The sequence below is a fragment of the Macaca mulatta genome, chromosome 12 (assembly GCF_049350105.2).
Source record: "Macaca mulatta isolate MMU2019108-1 chromosome 12, T2T-MMU8v2.0, whole genome shotgun sequence".
In the NCBI taxonomy this organism is placed as follows: Eukaryota; Metazoa; Chordata; class Mammalia; order Primates; family Cercopithecidae; genus Macaca; species Macaca mulatta.
The window spans coordinates 94,508,082-94,525,376 of record NC_133417.1 but is presented as its reverse complement, the minus strand read 5'-3'; the positions used below and the strand labels follow the sequence as shown (position 1 = coordinate 94,525,376).

At 38.6% G+C, this 17,295-nt stretch overlaps 1 long non-coding RNA gene across 3 annotated transcripts; it reads right to left on the bottom strand.

Moving 5' to 3' along the window:
• Nucleotides 1–476: 476 nt before the first annotated feature.
• Nucleotides 477–15,502, bottom strand: LOC106992662 (uncharacterized). 3 transcript variants are annotated; one of them, XR_003721351.2, is made up of 6 exons: nt 15,366–15,502; nt 13,176–13,245; nt 2,816–2,883; nt 1,886–1,985; nt 1,158–1,253; nt 477–725 (listed from the first exon to the last, which is right to left on the bottom strand). It is a non-coding gene; the product is annotated as an uncharacterized LOC106992662 (long non-coding RNA). The 3 variants fall into 3 exon arrangements; XR_013402079.1 differs by lacking the exon at nt 2,816–2,883; XR_001438686.3 differs by lacking the exons at nt 2,816–2,883; nt 15,366–15,502 and having other exon boundaries at nt 13,176–13,336.
• Between the last annotated feature and the right edge of the window lie 1,793 nt (nt 15,503–17,295).

The following is a 17,295-nucleotide window of genomic DNA, read 5'->3' as shown; positions in this document are numbered from 1 at the left end:
GATCTTAAATACTAGTTTGACATTTTTCTTGAGTGAACATTGTCACATTATTTTACCTCTGGATTATAATAGACCCTTGAAATATTTAAGTAACAATCTTGAGGCATGGGAATCCTCAAATGTGAGAATACTACAGAATATTTCTGGAGAGCTACAATAGAGAGGTGAGAAGACAAACTCAAGCTGAAATAGAGGTGCTCAGAATAATTCCATCTTACTCCCTGATTAAAGACTTGCTCAACTACTTCAGCCTTCCACTTGGCATCAGCATCAAATGAATGCTTTTGAAAAATTACACATATACACTTTTGGTGTTACTGGCAAATAGCTAAGATCCCCAAAGTTAAGTCTTCAAATGACAAGTCTACTATAATACCTACTTCTTAATTTTGTTGTAACAATCAGAAAATGTAACATAGGTAGAAGAGTTAGAACATAGTATAATCAATAAATATGACACTCCTTCCTTCCAAAATAATGTTTATTGGATAAATCAAGAAATATTGGTAAGGGAATTGCTTCTCTTCCTGTAGAAGTATGATAAGTGTAGGCAGTCTTCGGACATTTTTTCTAGAATTCTCTAGACTCATCACCTTGGAAACATTGGTTGTGTCCATACATTGGGTCTGTGGCCATATGAGGAAGAAGCCAGGTCATAATTGCTTGTTCACCCCTCCTCACTCCTCCCTCTTCTTGATTCTCTGTGAGGTAGGATTTGAGCTTATCTACAGTATGTATGTAGAGGGGAGGGAGGTTTTATTTTTTAAATTCATTTTCTTATTAACTAGATTTTTGTCAAATTTAAAAGGTGTCTTAAAAGATGGATTACATAATTAACATAAATCTCTGAAATAAATTAACAATAAGAAAGGAAAATTAAAAGAATCAACACTAACGTATTAAACACAGTTAACCCTTGAACAACATGGGGGTTAGGAGCACCAGCTCCCCCATGCAGTCAAAAATCTGCATATAATTTTTGACTCCCCCAAAACTTAACTACTAATTGGCTACTGTTGATTCAAAGCTTTATTGATAACAAATAGTTGATTAACACATATTTTGTACATGTATTATATACTGTATTATTAAATATAGTAAGCCAGAGAAAAGAAACTGTTACTAAGAAAATTATAAGGAAGAGAAAACATATTTACCATTTATTAAGTGGATCATTATAAAGGTTTTCATCATTGTCATTTTCACATTGAGTAGGCTGAGAAGGAGGAAGAGAAGGGGTTGGTCTTGCTGTCCTAAGGTGGCAGAGGCAGAAGAGGTGAAGAGGTGGGAGGGGAGGCAAGAGAGTAAGGCATACTTGGTGTAACTTTTATTGAAAAAAAATCTATGTATAAGTGGATCTGCGTGGTTCAAACCTTTGTTGTTCAAAGATCAACTGTATATTATAGTTCATGTGAGAAGTCAGGGTCAGAGCAAGAAAGGCAAGAAGTTGTCTAAAACAAATAATCTGTATCCCATAATTCTTTCACATACACACAAATTAAATAGAACACTTTAAAAATTACTTCTACTGCTTCTAGTTTAAGATGTGCAAGATTTCATTTTAACATCTACTAAGAAAAAAGTAGAGATGCTCAAAGAGAAGTAAACTAATGACATTGTAGACAATGAAATTGTGGATAAACCAACAAATTATTTTAATAAACTTTTGGGAGATTGCAAATGAATGGGAATATCTTGGTGAATGAAATAGGCTAAGAAACTCATCATTTTATAGATGATAAGCTACAAGGAGATATTAGTCAATCTCTTCTGCAAAATCCCAGAAAGTCTCTGGCCTGAGTCCATAGCAAGGGAGTAAGAACTGGAGTTGAAATCAGGGGATTTGTTTGAAGTCTGCAATGAAGCTGCTGCAACCAGTACATACCTCAGTCCTTCTTCCCCAAACCAACATGCAAAACACCAGGTGGCTCTTCTCTAAAACTGAACAATGTTTGGGAAAAGCAAAGACTTCTAGTCCTAGTCACCTATGGATAAAGCATAGAAGGCTTTTCTGTGCTTGCAGGACTGAATGCAAATATTAATAAATTTACATGGTAAAAAAAAACCCAAAAGTATAATGGATAGGAGGAAAAATAGAACATGTAGAAGAAAGGGTAAGGATGCCAATACACTGATACCATTAATGCAGTCATAAATATTTGCTGAGAACCTACTGGGTGCAGATGTTGTTTTAGGTACTCGAGATACAGAGAAAGGTGAAAAAGACAAAACTTCTTACCCTTATGAAGCTTACATTAAATTATGCTTTTAATAAGTGAGTTGCAAGAGATACTGCAAAAGCTGATGGGATAAGAAATAGAGGTTTAAATGTATTGTTTAAAGATATAAAGGTAACTGATAGAATTATTAATACTAATAATATATATTGAGAAGAGTAGAGATGAGTAAGTGACCTGAATTTTAAGCTCTCATGTATGGGATTAATTAGATACTATTTAAAGTGGATAAATCAAAACAGAGATAAAATCATAGTATCTGGAATTAGGGAGGTAACCACTAAAACTACAAGCAGAAACAATTGGAAGAGTTTGCTTCTGGAATGTGGTATTGGGGGTAAGAAGAGAAAGATATGGGTGCTATTTTTGCTTTTTATCATATATCCTATTTGCTTTGTTACCATGTGTGTATGTTATATTGATTAATATATATTTTTAAATTAAGTGACTTCTAAGAACAGTTACAGTTGAAGAAGGAGACCTATTTTTCATCTACCAAGTGTCATGGATTAGGCATAAAATCATTAGAAATGGATTTTCCTTTCTGCATCCTTTAGTAAGTGTTTAAAAATAGATACCATTTTGATGTCTCGTCTTGGCTGTAGTGAATGGTAGAGTCAAAATAATAGGTTTGTGAAGACAGGAGCTGGAAGTGAAAGATAACGAGAAGTTTGTACAGTGTGTTATCAGAATAGCTTGAGTGCAGTTCATTTGAACAAAGTAATATTTTCATTTCTCCATTGTTTAACTGTGTTTAACCCGCAGTGTTAAGGAAATTTGGAGCTAACATTTATTGAATGCTTTTTTTGTATAAAGTACTTTGCATATGATAAGCCATTTAACCTGCTCAACAACTTTATGAAATTGGCATTAATTTTCACATTGGATAGATGAGGAAATTGAAAATTAGACACATAACAAAGCTTGCTAAAGGCAACCTAATTTTTAAGTGGAGAGCTAGGTTTCCAGAGTATAGGTATACACTATTATATATCTATTCCAGAGTATATATAGTATATATAGTGTAACATGTTTATCTTTATAAGCTATTGGGAAACATCTCCCCGTGTGAACAAGAAATGGAAGAGCTGCTAAAGCAAAGCCCTTGAGTAGACACACAAGTAATTTTAAGTAAGAGTACAAATAATTCATCAGTAGTGACAAAAATGGAGAGTACATGACTCAGATATAATTAGGCAGGTAGATGTGAAGAGCTCGTTTAAGTTCTCTTCGGATTTCTCCTGTTTTATCATTGAAAAGGGGAGTTGGGTCATCAGTTAGGAGTAGCAGGAGAGGGGTGGGGTAAAGGTGTTGGGAGAAGTTTAAAGAGGAAAGGACAGGTGAATAAATGACTCCTGTAGGGAAGGTACTGGATAGTGTTGTCTGATGACATAAGATTCAAAGCTCTGTGTGTGTGTGTGTGTGTGTGTAAGGGTTAGGAGGAGAGATGGAAAAAGATTTAGAAGAGGAGCAAGGAGGACACATTTCCCACCTCCAGGCCTAGAGACTTGTAATGGCCACAACCTGAGAGGGCTGGAGAGGAAGCAGGGAACTCAGGGAAGAGGCGGCTTTTAGTTGGATCCCTCAGGAGAGAGGAGCATTCATGGACATTTTGAGGATGTTGGGTAGTGATGATGCACTGAGCACTCTTCAGGGTACAGCAGAAGGGTTGGAGGAGTTGGGGATGAGGTGGGAGCTGGAGTCACAGCCTTGTGGATATTGGGGTTTGGTTTGTGGGATCTCCTGAGAGGCCTGAGTTTTTTGTGCTGACTGAAGTAAGTGAGGATAAAGAGAGATAGTGGTAGAGACTGTGAGTCTCCATTGGGAAGGAGCTCTAAAGCTCCTTTGTTTTGCTGCCAGTGGAGGGGTGGAGGATGATGGCGGACAGCCTCATGGTGAGCATGAGTGGTTCCGGGGCCATCTCCTCACTTGTGTGAAATGAATCAACTTCCATGAGTGTGATACTTGTTCAATGTCTGTCTCCACCACCAGATGCTAAATTTACTCCATGAGGGCAGGGACAGTATAGCTTACTTTTGCATCTTCAGTGCCTTGAACAGTGCCTAGCACATACAAGGAGCCCAATAAATATATGTTGAATGAATACATAAGTGATTAAAGAATTGAGGATTCTTGGCACAGAGGTCAGTATAAGCAGCAATCTGATGAGGCTGCCAATAAAAGGATAAAGGGGGTAATGTCCAGAGTGGAGAAGGTAATAATCTCTTTTTACTCCTCACTGGGCAGCATACATCTATAGGATTTTATCCATTTTTGGCCACTACACTGTAAGAAGGATGAAGTTCACTTCTTAGTATGTTAGGCAATTTTGGCTGCCAGAAAAAGGGACAACTTACGTCAGACTCTGTTAAGTACTGAGGGATTTCATGAAAAAATAATTGTAGGAGAAAGGCAACAGAAATCTCATGGAAGCACAGGAGTAGTTCTATATGTGGGCCTCATGGGGAATGAAACACACTTGGGGACCTGAGTTATTTAATGGCTCTCTCAGTGTCCAAAGGTTGAGAGTCAGTTCTCCCTCTTAATAGTGACTCAGCTCTTTTCTGTCTCTTGGTACTGCTCTAGGAATTCCTGATCAACCGTGTCACCCTTTATTCTAAATATACTTTTACCACTTCATATTTGCCTAGAGTTTCTGCTTATTCATTGTTTATGCTTAGTTACCCAATATGCTCTAAGGCTTTGAGGCTGCTCTTCCTCATCTTCCCCCATCATATCAGTCCAGATACTCTGTAATCACTTTGTAGACTTCTCTCAATATTTAAGCTTACCCAGTCAATTTTTCATTCCTATTTGTGGCTTTAAAAATGCTTCTCAATAGTTTTCTGTTCTCTCAGCTGTCTTCTCCTTTGTTACAAGAGGTCACAATTTCTTACTTGGTAGCAACTGACCCATCTTCCCCTTTTCTAAGCCCCTGAAAAGGGCAGGTGAAGGTGGGGGTGTCCTTTCCCTGTCATATCAATCTCTTCTGGTCTTCAAGATGGCATTTTAATCTTTCTACATGTCTGTGAAGATCTCAATCTTTTGGCTTAGAAAATCTCTCTTATCCCCCAGGTTAATCAGTCTGTCTTCTTCAGATTTTGTGGTTGGTTGTCTTCTGTTCCTCCTTTGGTGAGATAGAAACTTGCTTTCTAAACCACTACAGTTCCTACTTGAATTCCTAAGCAAATCTGACATCTAAGAGACAGAGAAGGTTACACACAATTTTTTGGTGCCTTTCTAGCATTTTATTGTAGGTTTGTGTTGATCTTGTTCAGTTACTTCTCTATTTTGGCCGATGATCCATATGTATATCTAAGTACTTATGGACAACACCAACTCAGTGTCCTATGGGGCATTCAGATGAATCTTCCCCCTTATGTCCTTCCATGTTCCTACTTCTGCTAATTTCACCACCATCTACCCAGGAGCTAAAGCTCTCAATTGGTATTTATATTCCACTACTTCTCTCTTGTCCTCACTCTAGACACTTAATTAGTTGTCTAATCTCAGGCAAAGAGAGGTGTCAGGTGGTACGAATTTGGTAAATCAAAACATTTGTAAGGCTAAAGATTAAAAGGATGTGATGAGCTTGTCTACCTTTGTTTTTTGCTTTGCTGTTTCAACAAGAGGTGTGTTAGCAAATGCCCATGACAGAGAAGTTAGTGGACTTCAGCAAAGGAAAGAAGCAGCAATGAAACACGGTTCAAGTGTTCATGTACACTGTGCTCAGAGTTTGTTCTGTGAAGACCCGTCCTTTCTTCATCAGGGAGATGGAGTATACCAAATCATGTGAAGGTTACAGAAATACTTCCTATGACTGCTTCAAGCAAATCTCTATGCTTTCTTCCTTAAATGTCGTGCAGTTAAAGAAAAGTGCTTACTCGTCCTGTCTTACTTTATATATTGGAGTAAGCTCAAAATAATTGTCAGGCAACAGCTGCTAATAATTACAGAGAAAGCATTTTATGTCTGCCCAGCCAAAGCACTTTTTGTGTTTGATATGATGAGCATTGGTGGACTGCTTCTTTCTCTACTTTACCCAGTTTCAACTTTTCTTACCTTTGGTTGTATTTATTTCTATGATAAGTGCCACACCTGCCTCACTAACCCATCACATGTCCCTTTCTTGTTAGCTAAAGGCACCACCACGTCCAGTACAGACTCTGATCTTTGGTCTCTCAGCTTTTGACTAGCATGACATCAGCTGCCCAGGAATTGCCATGTCAGTCTGGAATCTGGAAGATAGAAAATGGTCCATAAAATAGTCTACTGCCCACTTCCAGATTCTCTGTGGTGTCTTGAGAATAAATTGTCTGAGTATATATTGTTAAGTATACTCAATTTGTGTCTGTGGCGATCTGCCTGGTATTCTTGTTAGAAAGAATTTTACAAAATGTTTAGGTGCCTCCTGTGTATTGGGTAATTGTTAAGCATGTTCACACATGCTAACTTATTTGAGCTTCTTTAGAAATCAGTAAGACATCAGTTTCAGATTTTACAGATACAGAAAATAGTTGACTCAAGTCACATAACTAGTAAATGGATGAATGGAAATACTATGAGCTTGGCCTGGCTTCTGTCAAAACCATGCTTCTTGCAATACATATATAAAATATCTGTTTCTGTCAAAACCATGCTTCTCGTTATATATATATATATATATATATATATATATATATATATATAAAATATCTGGATAGCTGGATATAGATATTCAGGTATCTTTTCCTTCCTAGTTTTATATATATATAAAATAATAAATAATATATATATTTATATATATATAAAACATACACACACACATATATATGTAAGTGTAAGTTACATTATATATATATAAGTTACACTAGGGTAGCTAGCTACTATGTCTTACCTCTTGTCCCTGTATTTATTTATTTATTTATTTTTGGAGATAAGGTCTCCCTCTGTCACCCAGGCTGGGGTGCAATGGTGCGATCACAGCTCATTGCAGCCTTAACTTCCCAGGCTCAAGCAATCCTGCCATCTCTGTTTCCCAAGTAGCTGGGACTACAGATGCAGACCACCACTCCTGACTAATTTTTTTACGTAGAGACAGGGTTTCACTATGTTGCACAGGCTGGTCTTGAACTCCTGCGGTCAAGCAACTCTCCTGCTTCAGCCTCCCAGAGTGTTGGGATTACAGATGTGAGCCTTTGCACCTGGCCTCTTGTCCCTGTCTTAATTTTCCACCTTCAGTTTGTAGCTCAACATCAGAAAATTGCATTTCTTCTGGCCCTTTGACATTGGACAACCTGTCCTCTGCCTGCATTTTCACTTTTTGGTTACTTTAGCCTTTAACTTCTGGAAGAAAGAGATATTCAATAGTGTCATAGCATTAGATAATAGAACTTAGATTTGCTCCAGATTCTACTGCTTCTTCAAGGCATTAATTTGGATAAGTTATCAATCTCCCTAGCACTCAATTTCCTTATATGCAGAATAAACAGATTGGATGAAATTGTCTAAGGCTACTTCCTCCTCTAATAACAGTTTTTAATTTTAATTGAGAGTTAATGATGTCTTTGCTAGGATGTAGGTATTATTTAAGTTTTCATTTAAAGAAACTGAAAATAAACACTCTCATTGAGGAAACTGAAGCTCAGGAAGTTTAAGTAACTCACCCAAAATGACAGCACTAACAGGTTGTTGATCTTGGATTTGAACCCCGTTACTTGCGTATAAAGTCAAATACTCCTAACATGGCACACAAATGATCCATGAGCTTGCCTCTTCAGACTTAACTCTCATACTGCAACAATATATTCTAGTGACCGATGTGTTTGTAGATTCCCTGTACATGGGCAGGGTGTATGAAGAATTTTAATTGTGTTTTATATCTCTGAGCCTTTACTTGTGTTCGTAATTTCCCTCTCTGGTGTATGTTTGCTTCCTCTCACCACCTGAGTAATTCCCATTTTTTCTTTCATAACTTAGTTCACGTGTCTTTTTCTCTAGAAAGCTTCTCAAATTCCCTGGTTGAGAAATGCTGTCTTCCTTATTCTCATAATACATTATGTGTACTTTCATTTTCAAATGTACCACATTTTCTTAAATGCACGTATTTCATTCTGTCTCCCTCATTAAATCATAAGCTCTTGGCAAGAGTGCACTCGTCCTAGTTATCTTTTTATCCTGGAATCTAGCACATGCACAGTAAATCTTATGTGAACTTAATTGATCAGAATGGTGCCAAGCACAGGGATTTACCCTTGTTTTTCTCAAGTTGTTTTCTGAGTATGGTTATATTCACATCCTCATTTTACAAATGGAGAAATGCAGGCTACATAACCCAGGATAGAACCTCAAGATCTTACCCACGATCAGACTTCTAGAAAGAGTTATCTGTGCACATTTCCCCAATGCCTTCACTTCCCTTTCATAGCTAAGTCTCCCCCAATTCACCACACTACTCAGATTGTTCTGGCTAAGATCTCAATGGTATCCATATTACAAAATCCAATATCTATTCCCAATCTTCCCCATACTTGGTTTTCCCTGAGTGATCATTCTCCTCATTTGATAGTCTTTCTTTCCATGGCTTCTGTAACACACAACTTACTATAACACAAAAATCTAGTGTTCCTGCTACCCCATCTGGCCAACCCTTCTCATTCTACTTCGGGAGTGCCACCTTCTCTATTTAGAAATTGAAGTTCTTCAAAGATCAGTCTTGGACCCTTGTTTCTTTCTAATCTCACATTCTTTTCCTATGATGGCTCTTACACTCCCACAGCTTATAAAAAATGTTATGTATGCACCAATGATTTAGAGATTGATATATACATAATATACACCAATATTAAACACAGACATTTCTGAGCTCCAAAGACATACCTGCAATATTTACTTAGTAAGTGTTACTAAGTAAATGTTACTTACTCTTGGATACCTTTCATACATCCAAAAATTTTTTTTTTCTTTTTTTTTGAGATGGTGTCTTGCTCTGTCGCCCAGGCTGGAGTGCAGTGGCGCGATCTCAGCTCACTGCAAGCTCCACCTCCCAGATTCACGCCATTCTCCTGCCTCAGCCTCCTGAGTAGCTGGAACTACAGTGCCCGCCACCACGCCTGGCTAATTTTTCGTATTTTTTGGTAGAGACGGGCTTTCACCGTGTTAGCCAGGATGGTCTTGATCTCCTGACCTCGTGATTCGCCCGCCTCGGCCTCCCAAAGTGCTGGGATTACAGGCATGAGCCACCATCCCCAGCCCATACATCTCAATTTTTTACATGTCAGGATTTGAACTCATTTTTTAGTCCATCAAATCTACTCTTAATTTATATAGTCTCAATTTCCCTACCCCCCATTCTCCCAGTTGCTCATAACAGAAATGCTAATGTTATCCTTGACTCTTGTCTGTTTTAAAACATCTGTCAAGGCATTACCTTGTAGACGAACCTTGCAACTGTCTACTTCTTCATATATCCATTGCTGTGCTTCTGGCTCAGCTGCCACCATCTCCTTCATGAACTATAGCAATAGCCTCCCAACTGGACCTTTACTTTCACCCACACTGCTGTCATCATCTCTCTTTGCTCATCTCCTCCATTTTTTTCTATGTATAGACCACTAGTCTTTAAAAATGAAAAATTAGCCGGGCATGGTCGTGGGGGCCTGTAATCCCAGCTATTCAGGAGGCTGAGGTAGGACAATCACTTGAACCTGGGACGCAGAGGTTGTAGTGAGCTGAGATCATGCCACTCCAGCCTGGGATACAGAGCAAGGCTCCATTTCAAAAAAAAAAAGTTATGTCCCTGATTTAAATCCTAAAATGTTTTCCATTTCTCTTAGGATACAAAAGAAATTCTTGATATGGCTTACAAGGTCCTGCATGATTGGGCGCTCACCTTTTAATTTTTCCAACATTGTTTTCCATCTTAGCACTGATCACAGTTAGAATTATGTCATTATTTATGTGCTCTTTTTAAAAAAACTATTTTCCCCACTAGAATGTAAATTTGGTGAGATCTGTGTCCAGATTTGTCCTTGACTTAAACTGTTTTCTGCCACTATAACAGAATATCTGAGACTGGGTAACTAATAACAGAAATGTATTTATTTATTATTCATGCAGGCTGGAAAGACAGAAAGCATGGTGCCAGCATCCGGCCAGGGCCTTCGTATTGTATCATCCCGTGGTGGAAGGTAGAAGAGCAAGCAAGCTTGTGAGACAGAGAGGATGGGAGCCAAACTTCATTAGTTTATAGGAACCCAGTCCCACAATAAGTAACCCACTCTCATGATAATGGCATTAATCCATCCATTCATGAGGGCAGAGCCCTCCTGATCCAATCACCTCTTAAAGGTCATACCTCTTAATACCATCACAATGGCAATTAAATTTCAAAATGAATTTTGGAAGAGACATTCAAACTACAGCAGTCCCCTTGATCACTGAGTCATAGGAGCATAGCATAATGCCTTGTATACAAAAGATAGCCAATAAATATTTGTTGAACGAATTAATGAATCAATTAATTAATGACACCTTTTTGAGTTGCACTAAAAATAGGTCACCTTTTAGAGTTCCCCTCTGGATAATTCTCCCAATTCAAATATCCTTAAAAATTCTAATTTTTAAGAATTAAACCTAGCTACATTGTATCCGAAATTGTCCACTTTTCTGCCTATCATGCATATTGTACATAAAACTCTACTATATGCCAAGCACAGAAGTAAGAGAAGTAAAAAGGCAGCGAGGTACAGTGGGCAAAAAGGAGACACAGAATACATCAAACTGTTTTCAACCCTTTGTAACCAATATTTACTAACCTGAGTACTGGTGTACTGGTGTATTTCTCTCATTCGAAAGATGATTGCTGTGGCTATTGCTATAAAGGAGGTGGGTCTGCCCAACTTTTTGTGATGTGTGTTCCATGATGTTTGGGCCACAGTGCCCTTTCAGTGTGCATATGCCTTAAGTGGGTGGCATTGATGACCGATGAATATGAGTTCATTTCCATTGTCATAAACTCTAAGGAACTAGTCCAATCCTTTTAGGAAAGTGTTGTCATGCTGGTTATTGTTTTCAGCTTGTATATCTTGGCTGTCTTTTACAGACATGCATATGCTATGCTGTAAGCCTTAGTCTAATATAATAGAAAATATGACCTGTATTTTTGTGTGGCCAATTGTTTTCTCATGTTACAGGCAGTGTAGCCTTGTAGAACTCAGGTAAAGAATAGAGTGAAAAATAGCCAATGTTAGTAATAGACTGAATTCTGTGTTAGTCATCGAGCTTTCTTTGTTAGGTAATTCTAAGCAAGAGATTGCACGACTATCTCATATCATTGTGTTTCAGCATTTTCAGTGAATGTGTACCTTCTAATATTGAAAGTTAAGTGGCCAGGGTGACAGTGATGAGTGAGCAAAAGTCAAGATGCATACACATAGCAAAAATGATTCTATGTTAAGAATGTTAACATTGTCAGGAGTTTTCAGGCTTTGGTTACTATTTGTATGCTCTTTTTAAATCCCCAGCACAGCAGTACTCAAATTAGTACTGGAGAACTATCAAATGGCATGTGAAAAAATATCTACGGCTACGTGTTTGCTTGTAATTTAATTTATTTTAATTACTAAATCACTTGCACCCAGGAAATCAGCAGTTTTTTTCTTGAATAAGTGAAAACATATAACTTTAGCACAGCATTAATGTTTTGTTGTACTAAATATTTAGCAACAAAAAGTTCACTGTCTTGGACTGCCATATACATTGTGGATTTTTGTAGGTTGAACAAAATATGCCACATTAAAGTACTGCAAATTCATAGACTGAAATCTAGGGCAAAGTTCAAATCCCTTCAACTTTTTTTTTTTTTTTTTTTTTCTTGGCAGACTGTGTGTTTCTGTTCAACCACAATGCTAATCCCGCCCTGAACTCTTATTTAAATGTCTTTTTATTAAAATCTTTATTTAATCTGATTTAAACAGAAGTTTTTTACTGGGAAGAAAATTAAGAGATTATAGCATTATAACATATTGTAAACATTTTGCAGAACCACTAGTTAGTATTAACTGTCAGTTAATGCAGAATAAACCATGATAACAAAAATATTCTGAGATAGTGTACGTAATACATCTTCTAGACAAACTTCTAAGTACTACAGCTCTTTGTGCTTAAGCCTGTGTTATGAAATCTTTGCTAAATAAAAGTTTACCCCTTTTCTGTGTTGGGTGGGTAGTGTGGTGTGAACACACTCAAATCTTCATGGCTGAACTTTGGAATCAGTGCTCAGCAGTGATTCTGACCTGGTTCTATGGCGTGCAGAGGTGTGTAAAGAAACCCTCCTCAGGGACGCACATCCCCAGACTGCCCTTTTTCTCTAACTCAGGCTGACCTTAGAACCAGGTGTACCTAAACCACACTTTGTCTCGGGTGGGGGTGGGGAACAAACATAAAAAAACAAAAACAAAAAACCCACAAAACTATCATGCTGTTTTTTCTCCTTTTTACGTTTCTCACTGTCTATTTTGGCAACATCTACAGCGAGAGAAAGCACTAGATGCTCCCAAGCTTGGTCCAGGATCAGCTGCTACAAATCTTCTTCCCTCCCTTCCTTCTGGGACGTTTGTGCCAAAACAGCTCAGGATGAAAGGCATTTTCAGTTTTTGCTGTACTTTTCCTCTTGGTTAAAGACATGGAAAATTAGAAGAGAGAAACTGCTAAATGAGACCATAAGAGCTGAAAATGCTGAGGGTACCCAAAAGCAACAGGAAAGCCCCCACTCCGTCTGTCATAGCTAGAGAAGGGAGGGTGACTGGACTGAGAGGGGAGAGCTGGTCCTGCAGGGAGGAGGTTGGAGTTCCGAGGTAGAAGTCCAGTTCTTCGGCTTCTCTAAGATGGAGGAAAAGGACAAGAAATGGTACAGGGAAAGACCATGTAGAGAGTAAAAGAATAATCGGAAGGCTTTACCTAATGCTCTGTGTCTTCTCTGGAAAGACATTCTCTGTGAGGAGGCCGTCATCAGAAATGAGGAAGATGGCTGAGGAGAGAGCAAGGAATGGCTAAAATGCAAAGGCTGAGTGTTGTTGGAGAAGGAGGAGGGGATATTAATGGTCTTTCGGTGGTTAGCAGGACTCTATGACTTAGTAATAATGGATCATAAGCAGAAGTGGGTACATATTCCATCTTTAAGAAAAATAATACAAAATTACCAATACAGACTATGTACAAAAGTAAACATTTAAGATAAAAAATTACAACAAATTACAATAATTTATGTTTGCTACTTCACAAAAATATATGACTGTGGGAACCATTGCCAGGCTCTTGAGGGCTTTGGAAAGAGCCTCTTGCTAAAAAGGAGGTTAAACCTTAAAGCTTCATTAGCTTCGTGGTAAATTCACCTCTGGTCACAAGAATAGAAATACCACTAGAGTAAAGGTCTGACTGGCACAGTATGACATTTCAGACAGCATCTTAAAGGCACTTTTGTGGGAGCAGATGACAGATGCCTTCACAATACTGGCCTCAAACTATTCAGAACACCACTAACTTCTGATTTTTCTATAAAACTTGAAGAAGAACATGCATATGAAGATGCTTTAAAAACTCTTAAAAGTCTCCCTAAATGTTAGTGTTTTTTTCTTACATTCTGCAAACTCCACTGTGCCTCAATCAACAATCAAATTTGGCCAGATGCAATGGCTCACTCCTGTAATCCCAGCACTTTGGGAGGCCGAGGCAGACGGAACACAAGATCAAGAGATCGAGACCATCCTGGCCAACATGGTGAAATCCCGTCTCTACTAAAAATACAAAAATCAGCCAGGTGTGGTGGCGCGCAGCTGTAGTCCCAAGCTACTCGGGAGGCTGAGGCAGGAGAATAACTTGAACCCGGGGGTTGGAGGCTGCAGTGAGCCAAGATCGTGCCACTGAACTCCAGCCTGGGCGACAGAGTGAGACTCCATCTCAAAAAAAAAAAAAAAATCAAATTTACCTAAGCATTCAACAAACCTATTTATTTTTTACCTTGTACAAGTACTTTAGGGTTTCACAAATAATTGCTATGTGATATTACCTTTCATTTTTCCTAGAACATTCTTTTTTCACCTTTGTATTCCATAGTTGAGACAATAAATTTTGTAAATTTTAGTCCCCATTTACAAGCGATTCACCCTCAGCCTTCATTTTTCTTTTTTTTCTTTTTCTTTTTTTTTTCTTTTCTTTTTTTCTTTTTCTTTTTTTTCTTTTTCTTTTTCTTTTTCTTTTTTTTTGAGACGGAGTCTCACTCTGTCGCCCGGGCTGGAGTGCAGTGGCCGGATCTCAGCTCACTGCAAGCTCCGCCTCTGGGGTTTACACCATTCTCCTGCCTCAGCCTCCCGAGTAGCTGGGACTACAGGCGCCCGCCACCTCGCCCAGCTAGTTTTTTGTATTTCTTAGTAGAGACGGGGTTTCACCGTGTTAGCCAGGATGGTCTCCATCTCCTGACCTTGTGATCCGCCCATCTCGGCCTGCCAAAGTGCTGGGATTGCAGGCTTGAGCCACCACGCCCGGCCAGCCTTCATTTTTCTGTAATAAAGTTCTAACTTCTGCTTTCGTCTTCTTTTGGTAACTTCTTAATTCCCTTGATGATACACAGTTCTCATCTCTGTTCTTTTTCTGGGTTGATCCTTATTTTTCTTAAAGCACATGGCCAAAACTACAACCAAGTTTGCATGGAAGAAAGTGTCATCATTTTATAAATCATTCTAATGCATGTGTGTGAGTTTTTAATTCTGTTGCTACATTATGCCCGGCATTTGGTTGGTTGTTGGTCATAATGAGATTTTTTTCAGTTTGATGTCTCTTTTAGATTCTCTTTAATATTATTTAGATTCTCAATAATTCTCCTTGGAATCATAGGAGAAATTTGGTCAGGATAATCCAGAAGTTTGAAGTAATGGGCAAAAGCACTCAAACTACTGGGGAGAGTGATGAATGAAGCAGACAGGAAGTGATAGAAAGGAGTGGGGTTGCAATCTGAAAAGAAGCTTTTGAGAGATCAAAAAACAAAGTCACAGGATAAGGAGCAGTTTTTAATTGACAAGATAAAAGGATTATAATCCTAGAGAAAAAGCAGGAAGTTGACACCAGGTTGATATAATGAAGGTAGAGTTTTACCTTGTAATAAGGTCCAAGGTTCTTTCATTCAATGAGTGGCCAGTGTGGGGTGGAGTAGCAGGTCAGGATGATCAACTAGATAGAACTTGTGTGGTAGGGAATAGAAGAATGGTTCTCAACGCTGACTGCACATCAGAACCACCTGGAGAGTTTTAAAGCCTATCAAGGCCCAGGTCCCACAGGCCAATTAAATCAGAATCTGGAGGTGGGGCGAGGCATTGGCAGGTGTGAAAAATCACCAAGTGATTCTTGTATGCAGCCAGAATTGAGGACTATGAGTTTGAGCAATTGTTTGCACCTGCAGAAGTTTTTATACTCTTGCTGCTCCATCTGGCCTTATTACCTTTACCAATTAAATCAGACAATTTGAGGGTAAGATTTTGGCTCTGTGTCCCCATCCAAATCTCATCTCAAATTGTAATCTCCCTGTGTCAAGGGAGGAACCTGGTGGGAGGATCATGGGGGCGGTTCCCTCATGCTGTTCTTGTGATAGTTCTCATGAGATCTGATGGTTTAAAGTGGAGGTTTCCCCTCCTTGCTCGTTGTTCTTTCTCCTGATGCCTAGAAGGTGTCTGCTTCCCTTTTGCCTTCTGCTATGATTGTGAGTTTCCTGAGGCCTCCCCAGCCATGCAGATCTGTGAGTGAGTCAATTAAACCTCTTTTGTTTATAAATTACCCAACCTGAGGTAGTATCTGTATAGTAGTGTGAACATGGGTTAATACATTAAGATATAGGCAAAAGCCATTTAAAAAATTCCCCAGTTGTTTCCAACCTGCAACCAAGTTTAGGAACCACTGAGTTAGAGGGATTGTATCCTGTGATCTCCTGTGTACCATGAATAAAATGAAATTATATTGTATGATAGTTCTTGTGTATTAAAATAATACTTTGTTTTGAAGTTTGCAGTTTAATGCACAGGAAGGAATCCAGATGCTGCTCTTTGTGTTAGTGTTTTTTTTTTTTTTTTTTTTTTTTTTTTTGTGAGATGGAGTCTCACCTCACTCTGTCTCCCAGGCTGGAGTGCAGTGGCGCGATCTTGGCTCACTGCAACCTCGGCCTCCAGGGTTCAAGTGATTCTCCTGCCTCAGCCTCCTGAGTAGCTGGGGTTACAGGTGCCCACCACCATGCCTGGCTAATTTTTGTATTTTTAGTAGAGATGGGGTTTCTCCATGTTGGTTGGCCAGGCTGGTCTCCAACTCCTGACCTCAGGCGATCTGCCCCGCTAGGCCTCCCAAAGTGCTAGGATTACAGGCGTGAGCCACTGCATCGGGCCTGTTTGTCTTACTTCTGATGGTTTAGTACACCCTTCTAATTTAAGAAAATGAGAAAAGACAGAATTTTGAAAAAAGGAAGAGGCCTTAGAGAAGAAGTCACAATCTCTTTTTTTTTTACATATGAGAAATAAGGGGCCCATAAAGGATAATTTAATTGTTCACAATCTCTTGGGTAGTTAATAACAGAATAGGATCCCCTGACAGATCATTTTCAATTTTCTTTCTACTCCCTAATGCTGGCTTCATTACAACTCTTAGTTTTGAAGTGATAAACACTAAAAGGGATATGACTTCATTTATAAAATCTATGGAGCACATGGACACGGTGAATGTGAATTTGTCCATAAAACTCTAGAACACTAGAAGTAAAAGTTGCCCTCAAAGCATGAAAAAGTTTATTTTAAAACAAGTAAATTAAACTACTAAAGTATCCCCTAATACCAAGCATGGCATTTTAATTAGCGTCCATGAGAATCTTTCAAGTCAAAAGGATGGCCACTGGGTAGCCATTCTATTTATGTAGGAAGGCTAAAAGTTTTGGGGTCTTCAGACCTGGGAAAATATGTGAGCTTCATAAGGTCACATGCTAGACTGTAAAAGGAAATTTTGCAATCAGTACTTAAACTCTTAATCATGTGGCTCATGTGTTTTCATA